A 14,416-nucleotide genomic window follows, 5' to 3' on the forward strand; every position below is an offset into this window, starting at 1 on the left:
GAGTCCGAATTCAAGTTCGAGTCCAAGGGTGAAAGCCCAAAGCATTTGTCTCCCAAACCTTAGGGTTTGGTAAGCTCCAAAAGTATAATAGGGCGAGCACTCCAATGAAGCTAGTTTGGCCAAGGAAGGTTATACCGAAGTGTTAGGTGATGGGATAACCATTGGGAAGTCTAAGGCTAAAGTGAATACAGACTGACAAGTGGGGTAGCCTGGTGAAGTGTTCAAGAGTCAGCTCTAGTTCCCTGGGGAGATCAAATGGTCGATGCTCCCAGTCCAAGCATGGGTGGCACTATCTACTTGGATATCTAGCGTGGCTCAACGGAACCTCGCTCTAAGCTCATGGTTAGAACACCCAAAGGCGGAAAGTGGGGAGAGTACCCATAAGGCTTGCGTAAGGCCACGGTGTTTTGAAATGTTATCCCAAAGTCCTAAGCTGTGAAAAGGAAGAGGACTAAAGATATGGTCACATGGTGAGGAAGTCCCAAAGGATAATGGGACTTAGAGGTCGGGCCTGTGAGCCTTGTTCCAGTGGCAATGTTGACAAACATAGCCATGGACAAAAAGGGATTTGGTGGGGACTAAAAAAGGGATATTAGGGAAGGCTATTCCCCATGTTTGTAAACATCTTAAGGATGCTAAGGAGTGGATCTAAGGTGACCACTCATGGACGGATGACCTAGTCTTGGAGAGATAGGACTGTGATGCAGGTGGTATTGGACCACCAGTGTGGCAAAGGTGATTGGGCATGGCTTTAGTGTAATGGGCTGATATATTTGTGGTACCTTTGAGTGCCGGCCATGGGACTAGACACATGGAGCACTTGGACCAAGTGCAAGGGTTGAGTGGTAGAGATGCCATTCTCAAGGATAGCAAACCCCAAGTTCGGAATAGAACTTATGAAAGTTGTGAGTGAGACTCCTCCATGTGGTTGATGGTGTGGTTAAGTGACTAAAGTAGAATGAAAAATTTAGTCACTTACAATTTGGTATTGGAACTATTCCTTAGTTTGACTTTTATTGCTGCTCAAGTATATCACCACTTGTATTAGCATTAGAAGGTCCAAGGAGTGGGCTTATCATTGAGGAGTAGCAGGTTGGGAGGATATGGCTCTCCACTATAGTTCATGTGTGAACTTGTAGGCAAGGTGGTGGATAGAAAAAGGCCAATAAAGGAACGACTTTGGGATCTTGGGAACAGTATAAAGTTTTCCTTAGAGAGTTGAGGATGTGATCTAGATAAGCATTTGACTAAGAAAACTGGCAGATATAGTTGTGGTAAGCAACTATAGTTGGGATCGCGGGAAAGCTAAAGACTCCAAAACAATAAAGGAGTCACAAAATTATCCTTATATAGTTGAGGCTGGTGCTCATGAATTTGAAAGCGGAATTAATGACTATGAGAGGTTAAATGAGGACACAAGTCCTTGAAATGGTAGCTGGGGCTACCTTTTATAAATGTTGGAACAAACCCAAGGAGTTAGGGTGTACTTAGAGGATGAATCAGTATTTTCATCGTAAGAACAGATAGTCCCAAGGGGCAAAGGTAGCCCACAAAGAATGAAAAATAATCAAGTGTTGGAATAACACTTGTAATGGTGGTCCTTGTGAGTAAGACATGAATACAAGAAATTGTATTCCAATGAGCTAGCATCTCAAAAGTAGGACCCTATGGGTCATGGGATTACTAAAGTCCAAAAGTTGAATGACTTGAATGGAGTCAAGGAATAGTTTTAAAGGATTAATAAAAGCATTTGGACTGAGGTGTGTTGTGCCTTACGAAGGATGGGGAAGATTATACGATCCAAATATGAGAACAGTGGTTATCTCATTGATGGTGGAATGTGTCATACTAAAGTCATGGAAAATGTGTTCTTAGAGAAAACAATTTTGACACAAAATGGTGTATAAACTCTATAGTGTAGTGCTAATAAATAGTTAGCATGAGAAAGAATTGTATTGGTTTTAGCAAGGACTTAAACATGAGAAAGAAGTGTCATAAATGTAAACTCATGGAGCCAACAATGTGGAAACACCGAATGTGCCAAGGCGTGATGCCTTGAGGTCAAGTTGGTCGGTTCATGAGAACCCCTTCCCAAAAGAATTCTAATAGAAATAAGAATGGCATAGCCTAAGTTAGAAGGCATGCAATTGAAGTGTGGTGACCTAAATAATGATGGAGGTGTGAAAGCACCAACAATGAGTTGTAAGACTTGACAACTATAAGGCAACTAAGCAAAAGGTGCAAAATAATTGGTTAAGCTGGTAGAAGGTAACTAACAAGACTTTTTATTGGGATAAAGAAATTAAATATACCCTTATGGGGGATAAATTGCTTATGTTGAAATATAGTAAATCAATGTCGTAAAAAAAATGCTCATTGTCAAAGGGGCCATCATTGGGACACCCAAACACTCTAGAATACTAGGAGGTGGTGTTTGGTGTCATGAGGGCAATAGATAAGGTCCAAGGGACTAAATCCCTAGCGAATAAAGGATAGGAGGTGCTATCCAAATGTCCAAAGTTGCGAAGATGGGAGAAGTCCGTCTACCCGAATTAAACAAAGCCAAAATGGGATTTTGGCAAGGTTAGTGATGGGCATATAAAGGCTTATATATAGCAATGTTAATCCCATTATGTGGAATTACAAGGTGAGCATACCCGGATTGAAGAACCACCCTAGACTATCGGGTAGGTTCATCCCTAAAAATACTTGCTAAGGTATGGTAAAAAAGACAAAGCTATCCTTCTATTGTAGAGGAAAATAACTAAAGGAAATGTATGAGGCCAAAAAACAAATATTAAGTGGATAGAACTGAACCATAGAAATCAAAGGGCGTAACTAAGGTTAGTTATGTAAGTTGGGAGTGGAAAATCAAGTGCGCGCTCAAGCATATTATTACTAGCAACCGTGGCGAAATGAGAGGCCTTAGCAAGCTAAGGGACAAAGTTCCTTTAAATTTCTCAAAGACAATTCTAGATAACTTAGTACCTAGAAAAGCCAAGTGTAAATGGTATGCACGAAATTAGAGTGGCACAGCAGAAGCGTGGTCTTGAAACTTACCATAAGGCAAGGCTATCAAGGTTAAGGAAGTAGTTCCCGAGTGTTCAAAAGGATGGCTTTGAACGAAAGTTGATGATCAAGGACTTTCACGCTTATGCATGAACCATGTTACGGTAGTCGGATGACTTGCTAAGCGAGGTTAGCAAATCAGGGGAACAAGTACCTTAGTTGAAAGTGCTAACTTAAAAAAAGGGCTGCCTATGGGGCTAAGCATGGAGGAGTCCATGCATGATCATAAACTTGTTAAGTGAGAGGACTTGATAGTGTAAAAGAACTAGGTTCCTAAGCTGTGATCCGTAGCGCACTTTGAGTATAAATTGGTGCACCAGCATAAAGAGTCATGCTTGGCATCCTGGGTGATACCATCCATAGATGCATATACGGAGGTTGAGTTCGAGTCCCAACCCTCTAGTGTTTGGGTTCGAGTCCCAAATCACTAGAGTGTGGTGATAGTTTGGAATACGAGGACAATCATGTTTTGGTGGTCATAGACTCTTAGTGAGGAGACTGACTTGGGCACACTGCCAAACGAGGGATGCCGCGGAGTCGTGATGTATGGTTAAATTGCTTAGAGTGAAAGCTTAGCATATCTAACTTGAATACTTTGGTGCAAATGGCACCAAAAACATGGTGAATAAGATGGGGACATCTAGTCTTAGTTTCTATAGACCCTTGGCCAAAAGGGTTGACTTGGGTGCACTGCCAAGTGTGGGGGATGCCTCTGGGGTCATGGTCAACAAGTTAAAGGTCTGGAAGACTTAATACTTATTGGTAGACCTGTTAAGGTGACAAAGGTTAGATCACTAAGTGATCTTACGGCTAAACAAAGATAAAGTCTTTATGAGGTTAAAGAATAAAATTCTTAATTCAAAGTGTTGATTTGAATTATTGGTAATGGTGTAGCTTGGTCGAGGTGACCAAGTGGGAAGGTCACCTAAAGGGAAATCAATTGTGTTGATACGATAGTATAGTGAATCCAAGAAAGTAGTCTCTAGAAAAGACCTATAAAAGGGTCACAAAGTGGGGTTATAGATGGAGCCCATAGCAAAAAATGCTAAAGAAACCTACTAGGGGTGAACACCCTCTAGATTTAGCAAAGTAGAGCTTTTGCCATAGAACCAAAAGGATACCTCGAGAATGGAGGTAGTGATCCTATGTTACTTGGAGCAACAATCAACAAATAGGAGTAAAAAATACTAGTGGCCAAGTGTGGGCCATAGAATTCATTGGAAAGAATCCAAATGACAAAGTTAGGCGAGGAACACTAATGTGTTGGATGCTAACGAATTGTGGGAAAGGAAGTGTGTTTCCAATGATGGATTCCCAAATGCTCCAATTTGGCAAAGGTGAAAGCTCCAAAAGAGGGAGTGGCAAGGTAGCCAAATGATAGGGTCATGGACAGCTCTAGCATAACTTATAATAGCTAGAACTTAGTGCCAAGATGGCACGAAATAGAAAGAGGATTATAGTGCCCTCAAGTAAAAAACTTCCTATGATGGGGAAGTGGAGTTTGCACAAATATATGCAATGAAAAGTGTCAGAAACACCTAAGAAATTGACTTCGAGAAGTCAAGATTAAAAGTTCCAAAGAGGAATGGTTATATCGATAGAAGTTGAGACTACTGGAAAATAAATAGTGGGATTGAAATAGAGAAGGTGTCTCTAATGGGTTTAGCGAGAGCTAAACTAATAAAAGAGAAAGAACCATTTGAGGTGGTCAAATGAGTCTCTATGTTAGAGACACTATGCTCTTTAGAGGTTGGACAAGGCATGGTGAGCCTTTGGTGTCAAACCATTGACAAATATTGGTTAGGTGCCAAGGATGGAAAAGGTAATACATGCTGATGTTACTTTATAAAATGGTTTATCGTTCGATGAGGACATCAAACTTCGTCTATGGGTGGTGGAGTTGTGAGACACAAATCCCTAAGCCCCAAAATGGAGCCGAAAGGGTGCCACGTGGTAGTGGCCAAAGCAAAAGCCAAACGAGCGTCACGTTTAGACTAAAAGCTCCAACTTGAAAGGTCGAGAGCAAGAGTGGAACTCCCAATGAAGTGCTCGAAGAACAAGCATAAAGCAAGCAATAAATGAGTCTCTAGAAAGGGACACAAGAGGACCAACACATGACATGTGGAGGAGTCTGAGATAGACCTGAGATGGAGTTCGAGATGGACCCGAGATGGACCCGAGATGGAGTCTGAGATGAACCCAAGATAGAGTTTGAGATGGAGTCCGAGATGGAGTTTGAGATGGACCCAAGATGGAGTCTGAGATGGACTGAGATGGAGTCCGAGATGGACCTAAGATAGAGTCCAAGATGGACCCGAGATGGACCCGAGATGGACCCGAGATGGAATCTAAGATGGAGTCCGAAAAGGACCCGAGATGGAGTCCGAGATCAAGACCGAGACCGAGACCAAGACCAAAACTGAGATTGAGACCAAGACTGAGATTGAGGCCGAGACAGAGGCCGAGGCCGAGTTCAAGTCCGAGTCCAAGTCTGAGTCCAAATCCAAGTCCGAGGGTGAAAGCCCAAAGCATTCATTTCCCAGTCCCTAGGGGGTTTGGTAAGCTCCAAAAGTATAGTAGGGGGAGGACTCCAGTGGAGCTAGTTTAGCTAGGAAAGGCCAATTTGGCCCAGGAAGGCTGTACCCAAGTGTTGGGTGATGGGATAACCATTGGGAAGTCCAAGGTTAAAGTGAATATGGACTAACAATCGGGGTAGCTTGGTGAAATGTTCAAGAGCCAGCTTTAGTTCCCCTGGGAGATCGAATGGTCGATGCTCTCAATTTAAGCATAGGTGGCACTACCTACCTGGATATCTGGCGTGGCTCAATGGAACCTCGCTTTAAGCCTATGGCTAGAGCACCCAAAAGTAGAAGGTGGGGAGAGTACCTATAAAGCTTGTGTAAGGCCACGGTATTCCGAAATGTTATCCCAAAGTCCCATTCTGTGAAAAGGAAGAGGAGCAATCCTTTAGTGTAGTGACTAAGGATATAATCACATGGTGAGGAAGTTCCAGAGGACAGTGGGACTTAGAGGTCGGGCCTATGGACCTTGTTCCAGTGGCAATGTTGGCGAACACAGCCATGGATAGAAAGGGACTTAGTGGGGACTAAAAAAGGGATATTAGGGAAGGTTGTTCCCCACGCTTGCGGACATCCTAAGGATGCTAAAGAGTGGATCTGGGATGACCACTCATGGATAGATGGCTCAGTCTTGGAGAAACAGGACTGTGATGTAGGTGGTATTGGACCACTAATGCATAAAGGTGATTGAGTATTGCCTTAGCGTAATACACTGATATGTCGATGGTACCTTTGAGTGTCAATCATGGGACCAGACATGTGGAGCACTTGGACCAAGTGCAAGGGTTGAGTGGCAAGGATGCCATTCTTAAGGCTAGTAAGCCCTAAGTCTGGAATAGGACTTATAGAAGTTGTGAGTGAGACTCTTCCAAGTGGTCGAAGGTGTGGTTAAGTGGCTAAAGTAGAATGGAAAATTTAGTTGCTTACACAATTATTTAAAAGTGCATTTACTTTTTTTAGTATACAGTTTGTGTTTATGCAACTTTTGAAACACCAACTTCAAGTGTTTCAAATGATCTTTCAACATTTCATTGAAGACTAAAACATCATTGATATATAAGATAACAAATGTGTTTAAATAATTTCTAAATATTCTATCCATCATTATATTGAATGTTGCTAAAGCATTGTATAACAAAATGACATAACAAAGAACTCATAAAATCCATATCAAGTTTTAAAGGTTGTCTTCTCCACATCTTGATTTGCCACTTATATACGGTGATATTCGGATTACAAATTAAGTCACATAAAATACTTAACCTTTAAGAGTTGGTTAAATAAGTCATTAATGTGAGGCAAAGGATAACTATTTTTAACTGTGATCTTCTTGAGAGCCCAATAGTTGATACACATCCTTATGATAGCACCCTTTTTCATAATAAAAAGGACTGGCACTCTATAAAGTGAATTGCTTAGTCGGATATAATTTTTGTCAAAAAGTTTCTAAGTTCAACCATCTCCTTGATGTTCAAATGATATAAAGCTTTTATAGATGGTTTAGAAAACTAATAAGCCGGGCCAAGTATACTTGGCTAAATTAACACTTAAGAATTCCTTCCTTATACTTATCTAGTCAAGTACAAATGTTAAGTCTAATTTATTAACACTTGGACAAGAGGGGTTGATAAAGGAAACTAATAGTACTGATATTTTGCCATCATGACAATAAGGAGAAAGTGTCTATAAGGGCTACCAACAAGTATCTTTTGATACTTGAAGTTATACTTGCAATTACTACCTTACTGCCACGATGACAAAAAATTAGTATTGTTAAACCCTTTATTAGTCTCCACCTAAGCTAGTTGAGAAACTAGTCATCATGTATATAGGAATTTTTATATATTTCTTGCTGAGCATACTCGGCCTTGATATAAGAAACTCATATGTTAGCTTGCATTTGCTAGTATTAGAAACCCCCATGATATTGAGCTTATTAACTCAATATTGCCACATGATAATTTACTATATTTGCCAAACACTCTCACTATTATGCCCCATGTGGGTGTTTAGTCTTGTGTCCAAGTTCACAATTTAGCACCATTTCATATTTATTAACTTTCACACTTATTTTAGAGATTAACTCTTAGTATTAAGGGTGACTATGGGTGAAAGCATGTGTTCTGTAAAGGGAGGGGGGGTGGGGTGCTTGTGAGGGGTTCTAAATGTATAGTAGGGATAGTGGGTAAATCAGGCATGGCCAACTAATATATGGGATAGTCTAACTCTCACTTGTATGCTTGTCTTTGTTTTGTGTCCAATTTAAATCTAAGCCCAAGTTCCATACTATGCTATCTGGTGGAGTACCTATATCCTCACGTTAGTCCACCAGTATACTAAAATAGCACTAAACTCCATTTGGCTCCATTTTGTGTGCTGATCTTGGCATTCAGATGCTAAAAACTCTATGACTATTTCAAAGTCATTTTAGGCTTTTGTCTTTTTACTTATTAGGCTGAACATTCAAGAGTCACTTCGTGCTCCAATTCCTTTGTTCCTTTACTGTAATTTTGGGAGTTTGGCTTTGTACCTTCATTCAGTGGCCTAAGGCTTTAAAACTCTAGTTCCATTCCATTGTCTTTTTACATGTGGCATGTGACATGTGACATATAAGGTTTAAGTTCCACTTCGTGGTTATCCTATAGTAATTCACCATAGAATAAAGGGTGAAAATTACATTTGCTACATTTGGTATCAAAGGATGAGTCTTAACAAGTACTATCTAATGAGATTGAATAATTAGTCTCATTACATACACAAAGATGAAAATGATGATCTGAGTAGGTACACATTTAGGTGGTAAAACTTCACATTCATTTCTTGGGTATGAATTTTAATTATCTTTTGTATTATATTGTGTGAGCTTGCACTTAAGCTTATAAAATGGATGTGAAATGTTCTGTTTGCACGAGTTTGTGCTTAGGCTTGTGAATGAGGCATATTAGCAACTCAAGGTTACACTTTAAGTTGGCAAAATTAATTTTAGCCTATGAATTATTGTCAGAAAAGTAAACTTCCTTTGGGTTTGCTAAGAGTGGCAAATAAGTACTCTATATTTATTAGCATGGCACTAGTGGATCTTTTTTAGGCATGATTATAAATAGATTAATCAAGATTGTAAGGATTAGTCTATTGATTTAAGTAGTCATTACTGTGCTCTCTTATAAACTTTTCTTGGATTGAATTAAAGGCAATGTGAACACAAGAGTAAAGTTTAGTCAAGTTAAGTTTGAAAAGAGAGTCATCAGGGATAAAGGATTAAACACATAAATCATTTTCTTTTTTTAGAGAAATAATTTATAACAAAATGTTAACTTATTATTCATATTCACATCATGCAATCAAAAATCCTTACCTTAATGCATATTAATTATGATAGTGTTACAAGTGGTGAATAATAAAGATGGATAGTGGTGAAATGGTAAACCATTTTACATAGGGTTGTTATTGAAGTAGTAAGGATGTTTACTCTGTGGGATAGACCTTAGCTTCCTCTGCTGCTAGTATCACAATATTAGTAGAAAAGTTCTCATTAGCCAGGAAGATGAGAGACTTTATGCAAGTTTTAATAGGTGTGTACTGTTTTTTCTTTTGTGCATGTGTTTACTGATGCTGCTTCCCAGGACAAAAGTCTGTTGATGTTGATCAAAGAACTTGAGGAGAGGAACGTGGCAATGCACTATTTCAAAGACGGATACTGATACTGGATGGTGCTAATGAGAAAGTGCAACTTGACTCGACTATTGAAGCGGCTATGGCTGTCTTGAACCGAGGTGGGAGCATACAGACAGCATCAGCTCATGCCACCTCTGCCTCAAATGAAGTCAACGCAAGGAATTGGGTTCTTGCCAAGACCTCCTCCTAGGAGTGTTTCAGTGATGAGAGCGATGACGAAATGGCTTTTGGATCTGGTTGGCTTTGGAAACTGCAGAGAGAATTTTCAGCGACGCATCTGAAGATCGAGATGAGAAAGAACAGATTGACAGAGTGGCATCGAGGTGCCTGCACGGATGCTTACAGTGGTCCTGCTATATTTGCACGTTTGTCCGACTGGGATCCTCTTCGCCACAGTTGAAATGGTAAGGTAATTCTTGAGTTGTGTTCTGCGGGCTAAAACGGTATTTTTTGGTTTCAGGCATTCTCTCCTTTGCGACCTTTTCTTTGGTGCCAAGTTTGGTAGAGAGGGTGGATTGCATCGGTCACGATAGAGTACAAGTCAACGCCGTTGTTGCCGTCCAGGATATTTCGGTGTACGTGCTTGTAACCAGCGTCTCATCTTGTTAACCGCACAAGTCATTCAGGTCCCTACGTGGAGTTCTTAACTTACAGCTTCTCTGGAACATTGGAGGAGCTCTTGAATTCCACGCCTCCGCGCGCTTGCACGCTGTGGCGAGAACCGAGATGGTGCTTGTGGCTCGCGTCATCAGCAGTGAAGCGAAAGACGTGTGCTATGTATACTATTCTTCCACTTCGCCGTGTGGCTATCTTTCTTCTTTTGCTTGACGCTGTCCAGAGCTTGGTGCGTTTATCCAGCACTTGAAGAAGCGTGACGGGGCGGCCCTCGCTCAGGCCGTCAGAAAGATGCAGGCCCGAGAACTTGCGAGAGTTTTCCAGCTCAAGGAGCCCGCCGTGTAAGTAATAACAGGCAGAGCTTGGATACAGATCGATATCCAAGCTCTCGTGTTGTGGTAAGGAGCACGACTTTTTTCCTTCGCTTCCTCTTCTTCCTGTGGCCTTTTTCGTCTCTCTCCTTTTTTGTACTCTTGTTGTCTTCTCACTCTTGACGAAACTTAGCTTGTTCTCTCTTTTTTTCTTCTTTCTGGAGATTCGTGTTCCTGTGATGGATCCTCTCGATTAATTTTTTCGTTTTTCTCTTTGCAGGTGATATGGATATGGACGCTCAGCACACCACCATGAACGAGAAGCAAACGTCCCGCCTCTGGAGGCCTGTGGCAGTTCTTCCCCGACACCGAGGACGAGGAGATGGAATCGCCAGCGCAGACAAGTGGAAGAAGCTGGTCCAAAAGCACAGTGCCGACTCCAAGTGGCAAGACATCCCCATGGAGCTCCTGGTGCGGATACTAGCGCTGGTCGACCACCGCACGGTTTTGTGGCCTCTGGCGTGTGCACCAGCTAGTAAGATGCCTTGTCTCTTGGCATCCTGGAGCTTTCATTCTCTTGGTAAGCTCGCGTTTGCTTTTTTTTTTTTTACCAACTCTGCAAAGCCTTGGGTCGCTCACTGGTTTTGTTTACCGTGTTGTTGGCTGGGATCATCTACAGGTGTGCGAAGAGCCGTGGCTTACAAGTTCTACTGCGTGCAGAGCTGTAACTTGCGAAGATGCACACTATCTCTCGTGCTTGGACTTGTCGAACGGGAGGTCGAGAGGTCCTTGGTGGCTTTGGCAAACGGGTGCCAGAAGCTCGACCTGAGTGGCTGCATTGGGATTAGTGGTGCCCGGCTCCTGAACCTATGCGGATGCGACAATGCGGGGTCGGACAACGCTTTGAAGGTAAGTCGAGCAAAACCTTGCTTTGCTTCCTTTTCTCAACTTCTTGTTCTTTCCTACAGGGCTCCGTGCGACAGAATCACTGACGACGGAATGTCGGCATTTGCTTGGCTATTTGATGTCCCGACTGGCGAGGAGTCGAAGTTGCCATCTTATCTCCTGACACGGCTTAAACACTCGGCGTGTCGTTTCTCTGTTTCGATTCTTATCTTGTTCTGCTTTGGCTTTTCCAGACGTGAGCGTGATTGCACTGGCCGAGAAGTGCCACCGCTTGGGATATCTTGGGCTGTACTGCTGCGACTGCCGCTAGAAAATAGAGGAAAAGTCTGGAGAGCTAGGCATTTCATTCCAGCCTCCAGAGCAGCAGTGCCAAGCTCTCGGTGAGTGAGCGCGAAAGAGAAGGAACCAAAGCTTAAGCGGAGCGGTCGCGTGGCGAAGTTCATGGCTGGACAAACTGGCTCTTTTTCCACTTCTTCTCTTCGAAAGGTGTAGTCCAGCAAGACACCGGCAATCAATGAATCGAAATGGAGGACGGTTTGGCGATTATTTTCTGTGGAATAGGGCAAAGTTCTCTTCCTCGCTCCATTGACTCTTGGCAACGTAGTCATGGGCTACCAACCTATCCCATTACCACGGATTTTCTTTATAATAATACAATACGGGGTGGAAGACCAATCCGTGGTGAGATACCCCTGCGTATATTAGGTCATGGGCGAGTTTAGTCTCAGGGAAGCAGCGCGGGTTTGCCTACCCGATGTGCGAGTTGATCCAGTGCAAGAAGATAGTGGCTGCTTCTCCAGCACACATGTTCAACTGGAGCCGTGGCCACAGTTTAGAGAGGATTTGGAGGCCTTCATCAACGGGCTGGACAACACGGAGAAGCGGCTATCGACCTTTTTTAGGCAGCGCTACGTGCCCGTTGCCTCAGAAGAAAGCATAATGCACGCCCTCAACTTCATCGCCTTCCCGCTCGTGGAAGAAATGGCCAAGCAGCTACGCATCCCGTTCCGGTACCGGCATGGTGATGGGAGGTCCTACTCGTTTGCCACCCAGGTTGTTGTTGACACAAGCGCGGCTTCTTCTTCTTTCTTGTGTGAAGGAGCCACCAGGAGCGAACCGTCGGGGGTGCATGGGGTCGGGCACATAGCCGACCCCTGGAACGTGGAGCTGACCCAAGTGGGGACTGGTGACCGCAAGGTTGAGTACCACGTCCAGCGTCTCTTTGGCTGCATGGTGCTGGATGAGGCGCGGGTGGGCTACATCTCGAGCTACCACCAGACTGTTTTCTTTCGCAGGCCGGATGCTACCAGCAAGCTCCTCCAGTTCTCTCCCGTGTTTGGGAGGGAAGGCGCAACGGTAGGAGCTTTCGTGTTCCTCCTGCACGGCCTGAGCCGAGAACCAAAGCTCCGTATGGACCGGAAGCTTGTTCCCTTTGCCTCCACCCGTGGCTCCACACTCCTAGGCATCCGCCCCATGCCCCGGGGCGGTCACGCTCGGCTGCAAGTGGTTGACGCATGCAGGCTTGGCGACATGTCGGCGCCCAGCATAGAGGAGCTCGGGCTCACGGGCCGCGTCGCCGGCTTGGCCAGGTTCGGGAACGTCTTGGAGGGGTGTTTCAAGAGCACTGGGATCCGGATCGTGCTCAAGACGTTTGATCTCCGGGAGGAGGGTGCGGCGGAGGCGTTTGAGCAGGAGCAGAAGGCTTATGTTGCTATGCAAGACCTCTATGGCGTTTATACAGCAACTTTCTATGGGGTGGGCAGGCTGCCTCACTTCAACGCGGTCTACTTGGCGCTGTCGGATGAGGGCACAAGGAAGCTTGGAGATGACCGGGTGACGAGGCACACTGTGGCTGCGTTGAGGCTGGGGCTGAATCAAATCCACATGCGGGGAGTTCTTCATGGGGATCTCAAGAGGTCCAACGTGATGATCGCTCGCAATGGAGGGCCCCGGTTCCTCGACTTCGACTGCTCTAAGATGCGGCCTAAACTCTGGGAAATGCAGGAGGAGATGGAACAAGTGCAAGAGCTTTTAGTGGAGGTAGGCTGCGAAGAACAAACTACCTTTAAATCTGTTTTCCTTTTTTTCAGCCGATTGACATGACAAAATTCTGGAAAGAATGGCTAAAAGCAGGAGGGCTTCCCAACAAGCCTCTGGTAAGTGCCAAGCCATCTTAAGTTTTGTGATTTTCTAGCTTTCTAGCAACCAGGACCTTCACAAAAGGGAATGGTACTGTCGTTTGGTTATGAAGTATCCCTCCAGGTGTTTCTAATTGATTTATGAATGATGAACAGTTTAATTTATATATTTTGCACAAGGAACACATTCTTTTCCCAAATTACCGTTTTCCCCGTAAGCTTGTTGCTGCACCTCGCTTCCTTGAAGTCATTCACAGGAGTGGTTCGTGAAACCACAGATTTTCACCCAGCGACACACATATCTCCAAAGCCACATTTCTTCAAATGTGGCAAACGCCACACAACCTGAATCCTCGGCTGACATATCATCCCACCTCTTATTGTGCTCGAGCTTGATAATGGACGAGATCCATGATCTAGCACACTCGCAACAAACTGCTTAAGAGATTACAGCTGCTCCTTGATACGGCTGGACTATCGTTGCTAATTCATTGCCCATGCTGCCACAAGCCACCTACATTTGATGTAGGAGCATGGATCTATGACAGTTGAGATCTATGGTGCCCTTACTTCCCACTCCTCTTATGTAAATTGATTTATCATAAAGTGTGAACTAATTGCTAGCCTTGACACTAGGAAAAGCAAATGTCATTGATAAGCTCTTCAAAACGGTTGGTGGCATCTCAAGGTATTATGGATAACCACCCTTGGCCACGACCTCTCCACACTGATGACAGAATTGATTGAACAATTGGACTTTTGGACCTGGTAATCTCTCCAATGTTAGTGTGATGCTTAGATGAAGGATAGTGTCTTTTTTGGAATTTATGTGAACACCATCAACCTGAGTCACCAATTCAGTTTCACAATCTACAGTGACCTCACCCCCTGCAATTGGAAAATCCTACAGTGTTATAGGCTATTTTCCATAAGAGATATTGCAAGGAAATGTTTGTTAACAGATTATTGTTCCAAAACAATTACTTTTCTTTACTTAAGTTTATTTGTTTCTTCAATGCCATTCTAAGTAATGATATAATTGTAGAATTTTAAAATGATAGATGATTTGATGACAATAAAAAATATTATAAATATTTTGAGAAAAAGTTACCCTTTTACTCCA

This window comes from Selaginella moellendorffii, unplaced genomic scaffold (genome assembly GCF_000143415.4).
Source record: "Selaginella moellendorffii unplaced genomic scaffold, v1.0 SELMOscaffold_10, whole genome shotgun sequence".
NCBI lineage: Eukaryota > Viridiplantae > Streptophyta > Lycopodiopsida > Selaginellales > Selaginellaceae > Selaginella > Selaginella moellendorffii.